General features: G+C 40.9%; 1 long non-coding RNA gene across 6 annotated transcripts; it reads right to left on the bottom strand.

The window, feature by feature from the left end:
- Positions 1–776: 776 nt before the first annotated feature.
- LOC138107179 (uncharacterized) lies at positions 777–5,759 on the bottom strand. Of its 6 annotated transcripts, none has more exons than XR_011149292.1 (5): positions 5,677–5,759; positions 4,117–4,186; positions 3,734–4,004; positions 1,073–1,177; positions 777–991 (listed from the first exon to the last, which is right to left on the bottom strand). It is a non-coding gene; the product is annotated as an uncharacterized lncRNA (long non-coding RNA). The 6 variants fall into 6 exon arrangements; XR_011149287.1 differs by having other exon boundaries at positions 5,667–5,753; XR_011149289.1 differs by lacking the exon at positions 5,677–5,759 and adding an exon at positions 4,577–5,234.
- Between the last annotated feature and the right edge of the window lie 15,121 nt (positions 5,760–20,880).

The raw sequence follows: 20,880 nt of genomic DNA, 5'->3' as shown, positions 1-20,880 counted from the left end.
CAATGCTTCAATATGCTTCAATAATGCTTCAATAATGCTTCAATAATGCTTCAATAGCATTGCAGAACAGAGTGAAAAGATTAAAGGCCTAAGTCTGTAGCAAGAAGTTGCCTATTAAACTTCCTGTACATGGACTGAAAGCAGGACCAGAAGTTCCTGCGAGACCTTAGAGAAATCCTAAGGGGCACCACTGTTTTGCAGCATTTGAGGGCTAGAAACTGAAAAATCTGTTTGTGTCAATCCAACAGCAATGACAGTGAAGTGCAGTGCTCTGAGCAAGAACTTCAACCTGACCTAGATAAAGACTATCTAAAAGAAACAAGAATTCAAGCCCAGAGGGACTTCTTTGGAGTCTCTGTTGAAGTGACAAGACTACTTATGAGGGTCAACTGGATTAGTAAAGTGCTGGTGTTGGTCATTCTGCCTAAATGGACAGAAATCAAACTCCAGGCACAACAAATACACCAAGAGCAACCCCTCAATTTGCAGATACCCCAAAAAGTTTCTGCCCACTCTCTACTCCCTTTAGATACTGAGTCTTCTGGCTGACCGTGGCAGTCATAGGACACAAAACAGTCCATGACCATCAGTGAAGGTCTCACAAGCAGACAGAACCACAAAAGATTTTAAAAGGCTGTGTTAAATGAGAACATGTCCTTGAGTAATTTTCAGCCTCAACCCATCCTCTTACTCATAGCTGATCACATCAACATGTGCCAGGTTTTGCACAAAAAAGGCAAAATGCTAACAAGTCAAATAGTTAAATAATACTGCATTTAAGTCTTTATTAAACATGGCTACAGTGTATACAGATGTAATTAAAGCTTGGGCTTTGATTTGGCAAGCATCCTCTATAAATAATCTTTGTTTCACTGTTCTTTAACCTCAGTGCTTCATCAAACTCAAGAGATGTCCTTCAGTTTCTTCCCCACCCTTGGGATTATCAAATGTTTTATAGCTCTGCAAACCTTAGAATGGCCAAACACTGCAGCTGTAGATGAAAGGGAATTATCTTCAAGGTGCTTTGTCTCAGCAGCATCCTCATTTTCTTGCCTGGGGTGGGGACACTTACCAGAGAGCCAGGATGAGAGAGCACGGCCCCATTCCAGAGTGCAGAATAAGAACACAAATTCAATATCACAGCTCCTTCCAAGCAGTGATCAGTCTTCTAAATGATCTATGGGAAAAGGAGACAATATTGAAAAACTTTAACACCGAAGTGAGCTACTTATGCCAAATTATATACTTCATCTTATCATTTCTCATGAGAGGTATTATTTTGCTAATTATGTCTTATGATTTTTTATGGTAGAAATTTTCCAAAAGATCTTACGTTCATTCTCACAGCCCTAAAAAGAAACTGTCATGTTGATCTAAGCCCATATTTAACCTATGTACCAAATAAAGAGGGCACAAACAGGTGGTGATTAAAAAAAATCCATACATCAACAGAAACATGTTTTATTTTCCATTCCGCAAAAAACCAAAATCCTTGTTTTCACTGAAAACTTCCTTTCATTAAATCATAAACTAAAGCTGACCAGAAATATGAGTTGAGCTGACCCCTTTTAGCACTCAGTAAACAGCAGAAATCAGGAAAAGGAACACCAGATGCATAAACAACATAAAGTAAAATTGACATCTAATGGTACTTATTTCAATACTTGGAATAGCATCCGAGACCAGCATTTTTAAACAATCACTCTGTGAATTAGAATACAAGAGTGGCTCTTTTTGATCAGTCAGCAAATCAGTTCTGGCAAAGGGGTATTTAAACAGCGAAGCAATCCCAGCTAGGTCTGATCTTTGGAAAAGTTTTCTTCCCAGTCTTACAACCTCAAAATCCCCCAGATATACCTGGACAAGATCAAAAGCAACGGCAGTAACACAACTGAGACAAACACCACGAGATCTTCTACCCAGTGTGATTTAGAGACGAGGTGTAAGAGATTTAAAGGTGCTCTTGTCGATTTTCAGGCCATTAACACCTGCACGGAGTGGGAGTGAACTGCTGCCGCATCCAAAGGCAGAGCTTTGCATTCCTTATGCATCGGCAGCTCCAACTAAACTTCCAAAATGTCCCCAATGTGCCCTGCAACAACACACAGCCAGCTATACCCTCCGTTATTCTAGAGGAAACAAAATTTAAACGCAGTACAGTCAGCAGTTTCATCCAAGTAAAATGAAAGGAGAACTGAGCTTTCTCTTTCAAAACTGACAAAGTGATTTGCAAGCCGTAATGGAGAGTTCCTGCTTCCCCTTCCTGGGGGCTGGATAATGCATCTGCACGGGGAGTATCTGGGAATCTAGAAGTATCCACTTCTCAAAGACTGCTACTTAAAATGACTAATCTGAACCAATGTAACTACACAATTGATTCTTTATTTGCTTCCAGTGGTTGCCCTTATCGACTTACAGTGTACTACTCTTCTAAAAATCATAGAGTTCTTTGCTTCCAGAAAAAACACTTATTTCAGATAATCTTGCCTCCACAAAGTTATTTTTCAATTTTCTTCAGTCACTGCTATGCCTTCAGGAATGTCTGATTACCCATAAAATGCCTTCTGACAGCTCAGATTCATTACTAAATTACCACATTTAAATTTTTCATGTGCACAGGGCAATTACTGTTATGAATGACTGCCAGCAACGTTTCACTAAATCTGAATTAATTTTTAAAGGATTCTAATTGCCACTTAGATGCCCTTATAACTCTTGTTTTAAAGGTTTTCATGTCTTTTGGTCATAGCTACCTGTGTTCAAGACAAACATGTTCCCTTTCACATTTTATATCATTGAAAATCATTTACATCAGAAACAAAGAAATATGAAGCTGGTGGTGCTACATAAGCAGATAGACTGCACAGTAGAAATGATTCATAGCCAAAGCCTTGAGAATGAATAATTATCTGTAACCCTCACTCGAAGCTCTTGCGTCAAGTTACATTATTCATTTGGGTTTTGGCAGGAGAAATTAATGAATTCCAACTTGACAGACACCTTAAAAAAATTATAAATTTTTCAAGTAGTTGGGCCAAACTAAACCTTTAATATGTCCAGTGAAAGAAAAAACAGAGGTACCAAAGGAGTGGCTCTTTCCCACTGAAATTTTTAAAAGCACAGATACAAATATGTATTCTGAAAGGGCAGGTGAGCTTTAAATTACACCACTAAGATGGGCTGGAGCTCTGAATTGTCTCCCAGTGGAATGTCATCAGGAAATTTCATTAGCACAGTCTATTTTTTATGCCAAGGTTGCTAATGAAAGCGATAAACAAGATCAGAAATAAACTAATCATTGATGTACTCCCCCTACAAACTCCAGCTGGATGTTTCTCTTTCAAGTGCCACATTTTGTGCACTTTCTTCATCCAACTGCTTGCCCATTTCAGAGCTTTTTCTATTTTTCTTTTCATTTTCATTGTTCACTATTGGTTTGGAGAGAGGCATTAAATTAAATATTCCTTTGAAAACCAGATGGATTAATGCTTCTTTAATCCTTTTATCTAGAAAGTCAAAGATCAGGATAACAAGAAAGAAACAAAAAAGGATGTCTCTACCATGTCTTCTTGTGCACAAGGAGTGAAGTTTTTACCACTGAGGTCTAAGGCAGAAATTTGAAGAACGTCCCATCAAAAGGCTGATGTTGAAAAACAACCTAGAAAAATGTCTTGTATTTCTTAAATTATATGTGAAGCAAATACCCCATTAAATTCTAAGACTCTTTGATTACCTTGCTGGTTTTCCTGCTGGCTCACTGCAGAAATGTGGGCAATCCAGTGAACTTCATCTCTGCCCTCCTTTTTAGTGGAGAGGGGAGAGGGGAAAACATGTGGCAAGCCCACTTCTGTGAAGATTTTGAAATCTTCCGATGAATGTTCTGCAAGCCATTTTTAAGCAATATTAATCTTCTGCAACAGCAAACCAATTTCACTGTGACCTTCAACAAAGGCCAAAGCCTGAGGGATGGTTGCCAGCAGCAAGTTACACTTCAGTATCCAACCCTGCACAGGATCCAAGAGGGATTTTCATTTGCATCTGAACTCTAATTAGCAGCTCTCAAAGCTGTGTTTGATAGCTTTATTCCAACATTCAATATCAGCCCTTAATACTTACCCACTGTCCAAAATACACAGCCACAGATGAAGAATTGCTTGAAAAAGGTGAGTCCAGCAAAAGCTGCCACCTGCAAGAAATATGCCATTGTATCGCAGAGGCAAGGACAGGTCAAACCAGGCTGAAGCTGAGCCAAGGGAGCAGTAAACTGCCAGTGTTATTCCCTAGCTCCCAGTGCTCTCACTGACCTAAGTAGCTTAATGAATCCTGGTCTTCTGATCAGACCCAATACAGCTGAGCTGGGCTCTGGCTTCAGCCCTAGTGGCATGCTTAGATACAGATAAATGGTATTTAAGTGTTGTGGAGTGATGTAAAAGAATTCCAGGTTGCTAAGAAAACAGCCTGTGTACAGGAAGAGTTGGGTTTTTCCTCCCCATACATTAGGGTACATTTCTAAGATCCTCAACATTTTGCAAATCTGAGTCCTACCTTGAAAACTGAAAGAGTTTGAAGAACCTACCTCAACACAGTCTCTTGCTTTCTCTCTTCTCCAGCTTCCCACTTTAAATTCCTCCCAGATGAGTCATACTAAATGTCTGTCCAAAAACTTTGAAGGTTCTGTCCCTCTTACTCTGAGAAAAGTTTTTCATTGCAAAGAACACCATTTATGCCACTTAACACCTTGTTAACCATCCTACCAGAAAGTTAATTCAACAAATTTGCTAGGTTTTCCCAATTGCAATGGTAACTATTTGAAAAAGAGAGGTTGTTCCCTTTGCACTGTCAATCATGTTGCTCAGACATTAAAATTAACTGCATACATGTATTTCTTAAAAACATCACAGTGACAAGAATAAATGCCAAAACGGAATGGTGCCTGTCCTCATTCTATGAGGGGACCACTTCTTCCCCACTACACATGGAGTGTAGCAGACTGTCCTTGGCAGAACATAGTAAACAAGAACAAGCAGTGGATGCTGGGGTTTACTTAAGAGCTTTCACCCAGCCCGATTATCTCACATGCAGTCACTTGCTCTCTCCAGGCTTTATAGGTTCACTAAGACCTGACTGCCCCTCCTCAAAGGAAGATCCTTGCTATCCTGAGCTAGGCAGAAAGTTCTTTCAGTTCTTGCTCTGCAGCTGTTTGCAGCCGCCAGCCTCAGGCTCGACTGGCCAGGGTCCCGGCACATCCCCAAGCATTTGTCTCCATGCAGCTCACTGATTTCCAGGATCTACCCTCATGTCCAGGATCTGCGTTCCAGCCAGAATCTCCGCCACTGTCTTTTCATGTAATCTTCTTTTGAAGACCACTTCTTCTTTTTGGGAAGCCATCTTTCTGGCTTCCCCTTCCTTCCAGCACCAAAGCCTGTCTTCCTCCCAGTCTAAACCAGGACATGGTCTAAGGCAGAAGCACGACATCTGATCAGCCTCCTAGTTGTTGGTTCTTTCTTGGGCCCCCCTATTAATTATACGGTTTGGATTGTTAATTGGAGGATTTGGGACGTGCCACTACATTTTAGCCCACATACTATCAGAATTTACAGCTGAGCAACGCCAACTGCAGCCAGCAAGCAGCAGGCTGCTGCTTCAGAGTTCAAAAGTTCACTTACAGACACTCACATACACACAGGCCCGGTTATCTGCCAGCTGTGTGTGCTCACAGTTCATGCTCTTTCTTCACCTAAGACACACACAGGTTATAGCCATGCCGAGACAAAGTGAAATCTACAGATCATTTCCATATAAGAGCCACCTCTCTCAGGAGACCCACATGGTAACCAGATTAGGTCATGTGTCATCCCCTAGTCTCAGTTAACTCCCCACACGTGCTCTGGAGTCAGTTCAAAAGAAAGCAAATTGCCTTCATCCAAAAGGCACTGCAGCCCATGGATGGATTTCTCTACTGAGAACAACTGGATCAGGCCCCAGTCTGGGGCTGTCACAGTGTCTGGGTGTTTGTCAGGTCTGCTCCACATGCAGCCACAGCAAAGCATTGGCAAGGCAGCACAAAACCACAAGCCCTGATTCATTATGATTTTTCATATCTCAGTAGGAAAGAAGCAATTAAAAGTATCATAAGAATATTCCCAAGTGGATTTTAAAAAGTTTTGAAGCTGGTTAAAGCTTTTATTCAACGCTGACAATGGTTATTCTGAATAGCTCAGAGTAGGGAGATTTAAAGGCTTACATAAGGCCAAAAGACAGTCAGGAAAACCCAGAAAGGCTTTAGACCTTCTACATGATCTATTTTGTTCTAGCTGGATCAGTGGACCTAATAAAACTTTATCCGCTTCATATCCTTAGGCTATCAAAGCTACAAAAACACTATCTTCTTATTAACTTAGTGTTTTACCAACACTGAGAATCTGACTTCATGAATATGTTTCCTGTTAGGAGACAAAAACAGATGGAACCACACTCTGGAAGATTCACCAAGCTATTTATACTTCAGGAAAGATATTTGCTTTCCATGGGAACTCAGAACTATCCATCGGTTTTAAGTTTATGACTTAAGTGTCTTTTTAAAGTTTTCAAATAAGACAACATACAATGTGTCTGATTTAACTGCTTTTCCCCCAAGAGATGAAGAGTCCATCTGCTGAGTTTATCAGTGGCAGAAACTTTCATTAACACCCAGATAATTGCATATTAAACCTACATTCAGAGAAAAGGCCTGCAATACCCAGGCAGCTCAGAAACCTCACAACAGAACTCCTCCCCTTGAGACTGGGGATATACCATTCTTAGTTTGCAAGTAAGGCACTTAGGCAGCATGACACGACTGATCAACCTAAAGACACCTGAGGTCTACAAACTGCTGTAATTTGAACTTCATTCACCTGTGCCCCAAGCTGATGGTTCTCAGTTCAGAGCAGTCCCTCCTGGGGGATGGTTGTTACCCTCCATGGTTCACTTTGGATAGCCCTCTTCCTGCACTGCTGACAGAACTATTATCCATCACTTTATTAGTCCTCTGTTCACTAAGAACCGAAGAAGTGTTGAGAGCTAAAAATCCCCCAAACATGGCTCTATCCATCATGGACAGTCACAGCTAATGGCCTTGACACTAGGACTAACAAGAGACAAGACTAACAACATTGGAAAAAAAATCACCCTCAGTCCAGCCATGCACTGCCATCTCCTCTTTTTTTCTAACTAGCACATCCCTGTCTCTTTAATTACAGCAGGCAGGATGTGAACAGATGCTTACTGCACCCAGCAGTCCAATGATTCAGGCAAACTTTTAGATCTTAGCAAATCCTTTAGGTAGCTGACTCAGGTAAATAAGATGTGCAGATTCCCCCCAACTGATTAACCACTGTGCTTGCACAAGCTTGGCTCATTGACCACAGCTGTTGGGGATACAAATGTCCTCAGCTGACAGCCCTCTTCTCAGTTTCATCATCGTTTTGGGTTGAAAACAAAAATGTCAGCATTTGCTGACATCTTGTCTGGAGTTGGGACAAAATACCCCAAATCAGTAGGAAGTGAGGAATTCCTCCATGAAATGAATCACAGGTTGAAGTTACTCAAATAATAAAAAAGAAAACCAGAGACCAAGATGTAGGCTACAGGGACAGTCAGCCTGCAGTTCTCCAGATAAATCCTATGGATTTATGTGCTGCTTACAGACGTCTCAGTTACGAGGCCTGGCTCTTGAACTACCTCCCAAGGAAACAAAATCCACACAGATCCTCAGTGATATACAAGCAGCATGTGAATTTAATTTCTGTAATAATCAAACCTAAGTCCCTAGCAGTTCCAGCTGTCATGTCCATTTCTAGCTTCTACAGGCACTTTATCAGCCTTTACTCCAGAGCTGATGTCACACAACACATCTGCTGGTTACTGCTGTGAAAACATCCCCAGTTTCACACCTTCCAGAAGGCAGATCCTCCAAAATCCTGTGCTGCAACATGCAAGTGCCTCTTGACAGCCTCTCCAGCAATAAGTAGGCACAGTTCTAGAAAAACCAAATGGATCTTGCAAGCCTTCATCTCTTGTCACATCTGTGTCTTTTCCTGCCAAATATTTCACTCTGCCCTCTCCCTCTACAGCCTCTCTCCATACAAACAACCCTCTTTTTGGTAAAGATGAGGCTTTCATAATCCACTTGCTGATGAAGGGAAACAGAAATAGAAGTAAGCACATATGCCTTTTTCCTTGCTTACTTTCAGGATGCCATAGTACTTCAGCTCTGACCGGATGGATCTGAACACTGCAAAGATACAGACAAGCATTTGGGATACAGCAGCATTTTGCCTGCTGGAGCAAAACAAGCATTGATGTTTAGTGTGGAAATGGTGGAAGAAGTTAAGTCATGGTAATTGCCAAAACTCAAATCCCCTAGAGTTTTGCAGGTTTTATAAGTATCACAGCAAATTATGTCCAACACCCAGACTTTCTGTAATGGATGCCACAGTTTAATTATATTGGTGCTTAAAGTTTCTTTCCCTTTCAGCTTCATGGGTCCATATTATAAACGTGGATTCCTCACCAACAAGAAGCAACCAGCTGTTCATTAAGAGTCCTAGGCAGCAAGGTGCTGAGCATCTCTGCAAACTTCAGTCACCTGAGAACAGCAAGTAAAAGGGATGGGAAGCACAACTTGTGGGATCAGCCCTGAGAATGGTAGCACAATGCAGACTGCCAGACTCAAAGACTGTCCAAGGCAGCACATCTCCTCCTACAGGCATAGTAAATAGGCTTTATTACAGCCTGAAGATGCCAGGGAATGGCATGAAAACATGTACTTGCCATTCAATAATTGACTCACCTTGCTGTTGCCATCCAACATTTTGCTCCTATCAAGCAAAGTCCCATGACCTTAAAGGCATTTGTGAGCCACTTCAGTTAAGGAGTCCATATGGTCCAGTTGCTTGAAAGACAATATTTGCTGGTGTAAAGGAAGGAAAGGGAAGCAGGGGAAGTGGAAAGAAACCCTCTTTCCTGTGAGACAATCATTCTGGATTAGTAATGAGTGTTAAAAGAGAAAACTGCATTGCTAGTCATCCTCTCTGGAAAAAATAAAAATGCACATTCCCATCTTGGATCTGCAAACGCAGAGCCTGCAGTGACTTTTCGGATTAGCAGACTGTAGTGTCACCATACCCACTTACCAATTGGCCTCCAAATGATTTCCCAGGTCCCAAGGAACCAGAGCAGAGTTATCATTAGTGCCCAGCACTAACACAGCATTTCAGCAGTCTAAACATCTAACAGGAGAAATGACATAAATAATTACAATAAGAACTCTACCAATTCTTAGCCTTGCTAAAATAAACAGTACTATTTGCTATCCTATTATAATACAAGTACTTTGCATTTCCTATTTTATTCTGGTGCCATTTTCCCTTCTTCTGAATGATCACGAGGTCAGGCTGGAAGGAGGGAAAAGAATCTTGTAAAATGTTAAATTTACAGGTTTACTGAGGTTGCTTAGCACTCTAATTTTTACTGAGGTTGCTTAGCACTCTACAGAGTGCAGGCAAATGACAGTAAAACAAATAGACACAAGGGAAGAAACTGGAGATGTAATGCAGCCTTACCCAGTCTTACTGGTATCTATTGCATTTTCATCACTGAAAGGCTGAACAAAGGCATAAAAGGATTTGCTCCTGAAAAGTCACAGAATTTGCAGTGTCACAACCAAACGATTCTCTTAACACTGCTACTCCCAAAGGGTCCGGTCACGCCGAGGCTGAGCAAAAGCAATTCTGCTCACAAAACTTGCTGATAGATAAAAGGGCAGTGCCCTCCAGAGGGATCAAACCCAAAGTGGGACACACGCTGAAGGGCTTGCAGGGGAAGATTAAAAGCTCCACATAAATAAGGATCGGCTTGATGCCTTGCATTCCTGACAGGGTGACCAAAACTGCAGTTTACACAGAAGATGAGTGCAGAGGAAGGTCTGTGAAAGCAGAAATCTCACTATTCATGGAAATATGTTACTTTTTGCCTACATATGGGTATAAAAGAAAAAGAGAGCAGACAACTATGGGACTTGCCCAGACAGGCAGAGTGTGTGGCAGAAAAACCCATTCACATCATCCTGTAAATAAAGCTTAACAGAAATCTGTAGAAAAGATGGAGATGTGTCCAAGAAACAGAAGTTATGCTCAAAGAAAAAGCACTAGCCCAGAAAGAAACAGGGTTTGAAACATTTTTCTTTCTTTTATGACTCACCAGTGAACTCCAGACTGTGTACTGATGTTATGTGTAACAGTCTGAAATTACTCTTAAAACTTACCAGCTTTGACCACAGCATCATTCCTGAGAAAAAAAGCTCAGTAGATTAGGAATATGAACCCAGTCACCTTTTCCCTGGTCACACAGCTGCCTTCACAAAGGCCACTGAGAGTCCAGACCAGCCTCTGCACCCCAGTCTCATCCTGAACACCTCCAAAATGCCTGAGCATCCAGACACAGACCCAACCACACCAGCAGAGAAAGTGAAAGGCACTAAGTGAAGCGGAGAAATGAAAAATGAAGTTTGAATTGATCCTATAACCAGTGTGATGCTTTTAGAGGGAGATTTTTGTTGGTCTTTGATATTGATGTGGACTGTTCTATTTGATCATTGTTTTATAAATGGTTTCTATCAGTACATATGACTGACTGATTGCAGGGTATGCTATTGCACTGTAACAGGCTATTCCCCACAACACAGAGATAGAAATTACTTTCTGGTGAGATTTATGAGGTTTTCCCCACTCCCTTTGTTTTATAAAAAATGCAGTTTTACAGCCTATCAACTCGTGACACTACTAAAAACACACTTACAGAGATATTATTAAAATAACCAAGAGTTTAAAAAAAAAAAAAATTAGACAGTTGCGAGAAAGAGCAGCACTCAGTTATCCAAAAGGGCATATGGTAATCACCAGCTTAAATCAACTGAGAGTTTTGTCACATACATATTTTCAACATTTTGCAACACCAAGTACCTACAAAGCTGTTCCTCCAAGGCTTTACCTTCCCTCAGCTAACACTGGACTAAGTGATAGCTATAAACTTTTCACTCAGACATGTTCCTTGGCCACATACACTCATAACATTTTAATAGTGAAGTTTAACTAAATGTTTTCATGTTTTTAAACTCAATAAGAATTAATTGCTTACTTGGTTTCTTACTCAGTATTTCTGAATTTGGAGTCTCTTGCTGGGTAATGCTTCCAAAATTTCAAAGATAAACATATTAAAGAAACATAAGAAGCCTACACTGCCCAGGCAAACTGCCTATGAAATAAACTTATTCTAAATGGGTAGACTGACTGCTCTCAGGGTTATATACAAGAACTAGCTCAAAGTGGACAAACAGGATGTTACTCAAAATAATTTTCTCATCTAACTCTACTCACCACTCAAGCAGTGAATAGTAGGTTTTCTACAGATCTGTTTATATCTTCTTATCTAATATCCTGCAGGGAGACTAAGCTTTCTGTTTTCTTCAGAGCATGGTAATAGTGAAGAGATTTCAAGATACATCTCATGAAAGGATCTCACAGAGGCATGAGAGCCTTGAAGCTATTTACATTTATGCATCAACATTTTATTTCTCCATGGCAGATGGGTTGAAAATACCTGTACGCAGGTTCAGATGTGGATTCACTTCTTGAATATATAGTCATGAATATAGTCAGGCATTATGATTATTATCACATGCTGATTTTTTCTTCCTTCACTTCCTAGGGGAAAGGACCATGCAGAGACCTCAAAGTGTAGGAAGGAAAGAGCATTGTTTGCAAAACAGCTGATGCAGGCTAATATGCATTTATTTTATAGCATATTCCTACACTACTAACAGAATTACAAAAAAATGCAGTGGAAAACATCCTCCAAAATTATATGATCCATATTTTGCCCCATGGAGGAATCAGCTGTACCTTTGTCCTTTCTGACAAAGGCTAGTAGGTCTTTATTGTATTCCAATGGCCCCACTGCCTCCTCATGCACTATCTCAGTTTGCTCCATTTTCTTGATTATCCAGTACCTGTCCTAAATCCTTCTTGTTGCCAATTAAACCCACTCATTTAGAGAAGAAATCATTCCCTTCTTCTTTTAAGAGTGTCATTATTTCCTCATTATATGGATGGCTCATACTCTCTCTTCATCCCTTTCTCAACAGATACCTGGATAGTTCCAATCCTCTCAAATTCCTTTACCACCAACCTTGTGCTTCAGCCAATTCTCCTCATTTTTCAAAAAGCCCCATAAATCTTCAGCTATCTCATCCTGCTGGTGTACTAAGCTGGAGAAGGTCCTCATCACGAAGCTGTCCATGTTCTCCTCCCTTTCCATACCCATGACTCTAACTCATATTTTGGATTTCAAAGCAAGTATACATACTGCTGAAAAAAGGGGAAACACCACTTCTTTATTTACACCTCATTTCTCTGAGCAAGTGATGTTCCCTGTCATCCCAATTCACATATAGCACTCCAAAGAGGTTTCAGATATACAGGTAATTCTTACTGTTCATCACATATCAAAACTTCCAGTTCCTTTTATCTATTCCCTCACTTCAGTATATCCTTCATCTAAGAGACCATTTGTTCCAGACTTTATGCCTAGCATGTGTCATACTGACAGAAATTTTCCCTCAGGATGTTCACTATACCATCTTTTAAAGAGCTTTAATTTTATGTGACTTGGTTCAGAGAAAGAAAGAGGTTTAAAAAATCTGCCTTGTTATAACACGCTCACCTCCAGTCCATCCCACATAAACAGAAACTTATAAAAAGCCTAATTTACACACAGTCCTTTCTGTCTGTCTGTTCAATGTCATTACAGAGTTAACATTTAAAATGTTGAAAGGCAGGTGTTGCCAGCAATGGGCTAAGTGGAAACATTAATGTGACAGTTTATTAATCAATTCCATCTCACAAACCCTAATGTAACAAAAAGAAGCATGAATAAATGCCTGATCTGTTAAAGTAATATATGGCCTTCACACCGAGACCCACTTTAGGGGTGGGCTCACATTGGGCCCACTTTAAATTTCTTGGCAATTTGAAGTTCAGGCTGCTAACACTTTGGAGGATAAAATACTAGCTAAAGGCATTAATGATTTAAGGGTGGTTTGTGCTCACATTTAACTTTCAGTGAAGTTCAGTACTGTTGAAAGGTGCTGGATCAATAGTGCTGGGTTTGAGCACATTTATCTTGAACTTTTCCCCACGGTCTTATCCACATGAAATGGGATTCAGCTGAGCTAGTACCTAGTTAGGCCCTCTGGTTTCTCAACTTGTGAGGACCAACCCTAATTAAAAGGTAATATGGAAGATAGCAGGAATAAGATAGTCTGATGACTTACTGTGGAAGTTCAAAAGTAATCCTCCAGCTTTAAGCTGGAATATTTACAGCCCTGTGCCCCCTTGACCATCCTCAGTCCCATGCTGTCCCTTCCCTTGTGCTGACACACCTAATGTCCACGTACTGCCTAAAATCAGACAGGATGAATCCAGCTCTCCCTCATTTCCTCTCTCCTGTGCATACATAGACTGAAGGGGAACTGCACTGTTCAGCTTGGACAACATTTTTGCATGGGGTGAAAGAGAACTGAGTGAGATAAAGTCTGTCACATTCCTTGTCATAATCATGCACAGATGTTCCATATTAAAAACTAATATTTACTGAAATACTTTCAAAGTTGCATCAGAGCTCCTCAGAGTGTGTTAAAAATAAGCACATGCAAAATATTACATTTAGCTGGGAGCCAGATTCCTTCACCAAAACTACAGACAACTACACAACTGTTTCTCTGCTAATACAGTGAGCCAAATCAATCCCCTTCATCTAAACACCTCTGAACTCTGGGACTGGTTTTATCTGAGCCTGTATTTGGCCAAGTGATTGTTACCCTCCAGTGAGTACATGACCACATACAAAAAGTTCACGGCATGATCAGTTTATTACATGAAGAAATGTAATAAACTGTGATTTAAATTTAATAGCCTCAGACAAATTTGCCTGTTTGTTTAGCAGAGTGAACTCTCAACCTCCGCTCATTTAAAGAGATCCAAGATTCCTGCAGTGCACAGCAATCCAAATTGCCTCAGCAATTCACAGAATTATAAAATGGTTTGAGTTGCAAGGGACCTTAAAGACCATCTAGTTCCAAGCCACTGCCATGGGCAGGGACACCTTCCACTAGACCAGGCTGCTCAAAGCCCCATCCAACCTGGCCTTGAACACTTCCAGGGATGGGGCATCCACAGCTTCTCTGGGCAACCTGTTCCAGTGCCTCACCACCCCGTAAGAAGTATCTGCTTCCCCTAATAATGATAAGTCACAACAACAACAACAACAACTATAATACAGCACATGTGGTTCTGATAAGACTGAGCCTCAAATTCCTATTTGATTAAGAGACCATCATATGACAAATCCAGCAAAATCAAGTATCTGTCTGAAACCCAGGGAAAGTGCTTGATTTACAGCCCTGTGTGGATGTCTGCCATGATTTTCGCACACTTTGCTATCTTGGCTGACCTCTCCCAGACGTATTTTCTGCACACCAACAGATTTCACATGTTTTTAAATACGGTGACAGCCGGGAATTCATAAATAATATATCTCCACTGAAATATAACTGCCATGTCTGAGCAGTTCCGGCTCCAGGCTGGATCTGCAGCAAAGCCAGACAGCTCAAGTTTATAGCAGCTCTCCCCATTCTGCAGCCACGCTGTTAAAACAGCTCCACTTGTACTCAGCTGCCCAGACATGGACAGCTCAAGCTAATGGTACCTAAGTGCAAGCAGGAAATATTGCCTCTTGTCAGGAAAAGTTACAGTCATGCATGACAAATTTAGGTAGGAAAAAGTGCACAAAGTACATCAGACAAAGTGTGTATGTGAACACTTCGTTTCAAAACACAAAGATGAACTTGTTGGATTTGTGTTTGTTTTGCCAATTTGTCTTCAGTGCCATTCCAGCCTATCAGATGGGAATGTCAAACAGCATTCACGGACTGGAATAACACTTCACTCCTGGAACCCAGGCCATGTCCCCTGCACCCATCACACAGTACTTTAGGGCATACTCATTTTCTGTCTGGGTGCTAAATATAAAAGTCAAGCTTGCTGGAAATCCCTCTATTCTTGCTTGCTTCTCAAATTGTCTGAACTGTTATCCTGGATCAGAAATCATCAGAAAAACAAGATGTGCTATAGACCCCAAATTTGCCATTCTAGCCTTCAGCATGAAAAGGAGAAGTCAGAAATAACAAACATATAGGGGACTTTTCACAGAGGCAAGTACACATTATTAGATACTTTGGTCACCATCTCCCTAAACTATTTTCATTTTTCTTCTGAAATCTTTTCCTATGTTTCCTGAGCATCTACGTTAAAGACATTGTATGCTGCTTGGGACATCTCAAAGCTTCTGATCTGAAAACACCAGTCCCAGACTGACTCATGCTAAAAACCTTTTCCTCTGCAGATACACACACAGCTGCACTGAAAATCATCAGAATCCACCATGTTCTGCCTGGTTACAACCATAAGGCACCATGTGAGACAGCAACTGAGACCAGACTCCCTTGTTACCCATCTCCTATTCAACAGATTTGCAAATAAAAATGTTCCATCTCTCTTGCCTTGTCAAGATATGTCATAGTTCACACAAGAAAAACTGCTCAAAATCCTAAATCATGCCCCAAATAGCCACATGAAATAAGATTTCTCAGTATGCATGGAAAATCTTGTCATCTTCAGTATCTGGGATGCTTGCAGCAACTTCTAAACTTACTTTAAATATTCCATGTAGGCACCTACACACAGATGATTTATAACTATCCTAAAAGTTTTTAAAATACTTGGAGAAAAGTTAAAGCAACCACCAAGGTACCTTCACCACAAGCAAGAGCCTGGTATTCTGTGGGTGTGAGAACCACAGAAGGCAGCCAAGACTTTTTGGCACTCAGAAAGGGAGTCCTGGGACTCACTTCATTCAAACGTACAGCCCTTGAAATGAGAGATGGGAAAGCCCAAAACATCTCCCATCCTAACATGAAGGATCATTTCCCTGGGTTTATCCACCCATCAGTTTCCAATTACTCAAGAGATGCATTCTTCTACCTCCTATCCTGGGAGAGTATCTGTTGGTGTAATGAATCTCACAGCTATGCAAATTTTCTACTTGCTCAGCCGAAATTTGTGTTTCCTTTGTCTCATTCCATTACTCCTAAACACCATTCTCAGAACATCCCCCTGTCAGAAATGATATAACTTTCCTCATTAACTTTTCTAATTAATTGTTTTAATTAACTCTTCTAATTAATTGTTTTAATTAATCATAATAATAAGCTGTGTAATCTTCCACTTTAGCCAGCACGTAGCAAAGTTTTTTTCACAGACTGCTGTGGTTAGAATAGTTTGGGAAAAGCTCTGAGACTTTAAGTTTTGCTAAACCAACCTTGATATGTTTTAATGAACAAAGCCTGGGGGAGAGATGTATTGCTGAAAACTGGACACCAGGAATGCAGAATTTACAGACCACAAGGATGTGGTGCAGAAAACAGAGAAAAAGAAGAGACTAAAGAAGACAGTTCAGCACTTGTACTGAAAGCTCTATCAGGGAAAAAGATCACAAAAAGGCCGAAAATGTGGATTAATTAGCATGAGAAGTGACAAATCAATAACCAAGAGAAGATAGAACACTAATTAAGAGAATTATGTACTTTGTAACCAATGTACATTGATTTCTTCGTTTGCTAAAGGTATATAAATAGTGAAAAAGTTTTCAAGTGGGTGTGCATCTAGGTGGAGCTATCCCCATGCACCATGGTGCTGTGAATAAACTAATGCCTACTTTCTAATGCTAAAAAATAGTGTTGGAGAGTTTGATTTATCACAGTGTTTCCAGCAACACTTCTAGCACGAGTTGTTCATTCCCCTTCTGAACATTACCTTTGCATTTCTAATGAATCACAGGGTCCTTTCCCCATAATAATGTTGTACTTTGGCCATTTCAACCTTTCACTGCTCTTACCAATGATGTTGTTTCCCATTCCAGCTAGGTGGAAGTAGGGGGGAGAAAACTTTGTTAAGAAAAGGCAGAGAGAGTCTCCAGGCTGCTGCTGTACTGACAACATGAATTGTTCTGCCTTCTGAGAACATTTTAATGAGAGTACATTCTTCCAAGCACTAGAAAAATTCTAGTGACTTCTCACTCCTGTGGGGCGTCCTTCCACCCCTGTTACAGAAAGAACCACAATATAGAAGGCAGCAATGTGTTGGTAGGGCTCGTGGTGGTGTTTCTTGCCATGGATAAGGACGAGTCAAGGAAATGCATGTTGGAGTAGAGAGCAAGCTGGTCTGTAAGAATCATGCAAAAGCTCAGGGGCAGCATCAGATGGACAGTTAGGGCAGATGTGTGAAATCCAGTGCAAGGCCAGGCACAGGGAGTGAGTTACAAAACATCCACCTCCTCCAGTGAGGGCAGGACAGCTCTGGAGGCTCAGTGTGCTTGGCTGAGTGCAGTTAAGTGCTTGCTCATACCCTATGCATGCACTGGGAGCTGTAATGGCTCTTGGTGAGACGTTTTCCAGACACTGCCTGGCTCTTCCACAGTCGGCAGCTCTCATTAAAATTTTAATAAATTGGGTCCATAATTGCAGCAAAAGCCCCAATGGTCTGACATAGTGCTAGGCTGAAAAAGGACAGGGAACAGCACTTGTCTGGAGCACATCTCAGTGCTACACAGGGCCGCCTCTGAACTTGTAGAGCCGGTCAAACTCAATCTAAAGGTCACAGTGATCCTTCTGAGAAATCCCATTACAGTCAGAGCTGCCATTCACCAGGGACAGGAATGTTTCGTGGTGTGCTCCTAGCAAACAGGCAGTGAGCTGCCCCAGAGCAGCAAAGGCAGGCAGAAATCCCAGGAGCCCAGCAGGCACATACAGCCCATCAGCACATCCACACAGCAGGCAGCTCTCAGGGAGGTCCAATAAGCAAATGTGCAGGTGGGCACAAGGGTCTGAAAGGGCAAGGTCCTGCTCTCCTCTCACCCACCAATGCCTTGTTCGTCTCCTGTGATGGGCCCCAAGCCAGAAAGGCACATCCTAAATCCCATCTTTACCTTGAGACAAACCAAACAAGCTAACTTAACGTGATAAACTCTTCCCGGCATTGCAACCCTTTTCTTCTGTAGGAGATGGACAAAATATGTATGTGTTTGAAACAAAATAAAAGTTCTTGCTGCTCTTTGAAGCCAAACCTGTTTTCCTCCTTCATACAGATCTTTCAAAGGAGTCCCAATTCAGGTTGAAAGGCCAGATACTTCTACAGTACACACAGTGGCATCAGAATTAGGTGAACCTGCTGGTAACTATTTGCCCTATGCTGCACTCCTTCCAAATTACCATGTCCAGCCTTCTCTGTTGTGTAGCTTCTTCCCTCACTGGCTCTCAAAACAGATCCTGAGGAACAGAGAAGTTTTGAATGTCTAGCCCACACGGATGACTGTCTGCACTAGCTAACACCTCTTCCACAGAGACACTTTTTCCTTCACTGAGGACGCAGTATGAGGAAAGCTAACATCTTTACAAACAATTTGAGGGGTGAAGGTATGCGTGTTACGTCTTCGAAATGGTTCTCAATGTCTCTACTAACTCTGGGCAGCAGGTTTGTTGCAGAGCCCAGACAGCTTGGCTCCTGAAACAGATAAGGGTCTGCACGAGCTCAAACTTCTAAACTTTGGGGTAAAATTGTAGGTTCAAGGGGGGATGTGGGGTAAGCGCTTCAGGAAGGCTGTACCTTCCCTGTACCTCAGCCAATGGGGAAAGGAAGAGGGCAACATGCGGCTGGGAGCTTAGGATAAAAGGATGCTGTGCCCTGAAACCTCGAGAGAGACAACCCCCAGTGGACTCTCTCCCTTTATTCGTATAAAGTTGCAGAACTCAGAGCTCTGTCTCCTTTTTGGACATAAACCTCTGGTGTTTGTAGATTTTCCTTACAAGTATGTCCAATCAAATCTAATGTCATCATGAAGAACTGATTGAGCAAATTATGCAAGCTTTTATACAATACAGCATTCCACAGAATAAGATATTTTCCTTTTTTTTTTAATATAGACAAACATTTAAATTTTTTAAATCTATTCTCCCTATGCAAATCTCTGTAACTAGTTTGGATCTTCCGTTTTCTTTCTTGTTTTCAGGTTTAAATCATTCTGTAAGAAAAATAACCGTTGGTGGGTTTTTTGAAGCTAGAGTAGTCCCATTTTATGGGAGGCTACTCTAGAAGTGTACAAAGGAGGACCTGATCATTTAAAGGTGCAAAAAGCTGAGATTTAGACTTGTACCTTCAGAGTCCCCTATCAAACTACAAAACAGTTTAAACTATTGCTCAGACTGTCAAACATCTCTTCTCTGAACAGCTCAGGTTGCAGAAATAGTCAGTCATCTTCTGCTGTAGATTTGCAAAATTTCCATTGCTATCTCACTATAAATGGGAGCAGAGTTCAAACTCTAAAGAACCTCACAAAGAACATGCCTCTGACCAAAAGTGTTGCTTTTCTAAGTGTTACTTCTCTGTAGTGAAAAATACTTCAGAAAGAGTAGTAGCAATTGTGACATCTAAAAAGGTAACACCTCCTATCAGGTAAACAGTATAAAAAAAAATTTGTGCCGTCTAACATGTTGAGTACTTTTTTTTGCCAGAGGAAAATTTCTTTGCTTTAAAGCATCTGATGATGTCTGCTCTCCTTTTGTTTTCTGACATCTGCTCTGACATTCCAGTACTTTGCCAAGTGTGTGACAAAATTAGTTTTTGACAGAAGCAAAGGCATCCTTTAAGGAAATTCACTCCTTCCACCAAGAATAAAACCCAGCTTCTACAGCTGCAGCTATAGTGGACTTTCACCATCACAGAGTAAGAAAAGTGACCTCAAATGAAATTCTGACTTGGAGGTTTAAAAGCAGGCTTGTCTCTGCAACAAAAAATGGATATGCACAAATACATACAATTTACAGAATAAATGTTTTTTGTGTTTTACTTTCACATAAGCTTCTTATTATGATAGGACAAAATAGGCAATATAGGTTGAAGCCTCCTGAAAACATCAGTGACAAGGATAAACAACAATTCAGTTGCTGGTATTGAAAATGACATGCAAAAAATCAGAGAAAAAAAACGAAACCAATTTTTTTCACTGGAACAATGTCATAATTGTCTTTTTTTTTTTTTTTTGAAAGCTTATCAGAAATGAGTCCAAATAGCAACTCAAATTCTGTTTTTATTTGAGTTCTTTTAAATGATAAGGAGTAAATGGTAAAAAAATGTAATGTAAAAGAGTTTCATATTCACTCATTTTGAATCACAGCCAAATTCAGCTGCAGACTTGAACTCCTAATATGCCAAACTTTAGACACAGAAAAAACAGCACCACTCATTCTAATTTTAATAAAATTATTTCTAACTTCTAATTCACTTTCTGGCTTCTGCTGGGAACTGAACAAAGAAATCCCAAAGTAGGCATATACTGTACCATCCATTTATACACTTGCACAGGAAGGGAAAATACTGAACTCTGCAATGTGCAACAGGACTGTGAGTCAGAACTGCAACTGGAATCCCAATTCCATACTTCCGGACCTTTAGCTATTTTAAATGTGCAGTCTTCACACTAAGCTGGCATTTTGCATTTGTACTCCAACACAGCACTATTTTCAGGAGCTGGGTAAGGAAGCAAAAGCTCTCTTGTAGCCTTGCTATTACTGCCTGTCTGTATTTGTTTTGTGGGTAGCTAAGTAAGGGATGCCTGGCCTTGCTGGGCAGGATCCTTGCACATCCCAGCCTTGTGCTGCTCCTCCCCTGC

Source organism: Aphelocoma coerulescens, chromosome 3 (assembly GCF_041296385.1).
Source record: "Aphelocoma coerulescens isolate FSJ_1873_10779 chromosome 3, UR_Acoe_1.0, whole genome shotgun sequence".
NCBI classification, from domain to species: Eukaryota; Metazoa; Chordata; class Aves; order Passeriformes; family Corvidae; genus Aphelocoma; species Aphelocoma coerulescens.
The sequence above is the reverse complement of the archived record's forward strand: the minus strand, read 5'-3'. Positions and strand labels throughout refer to the sequence as shown.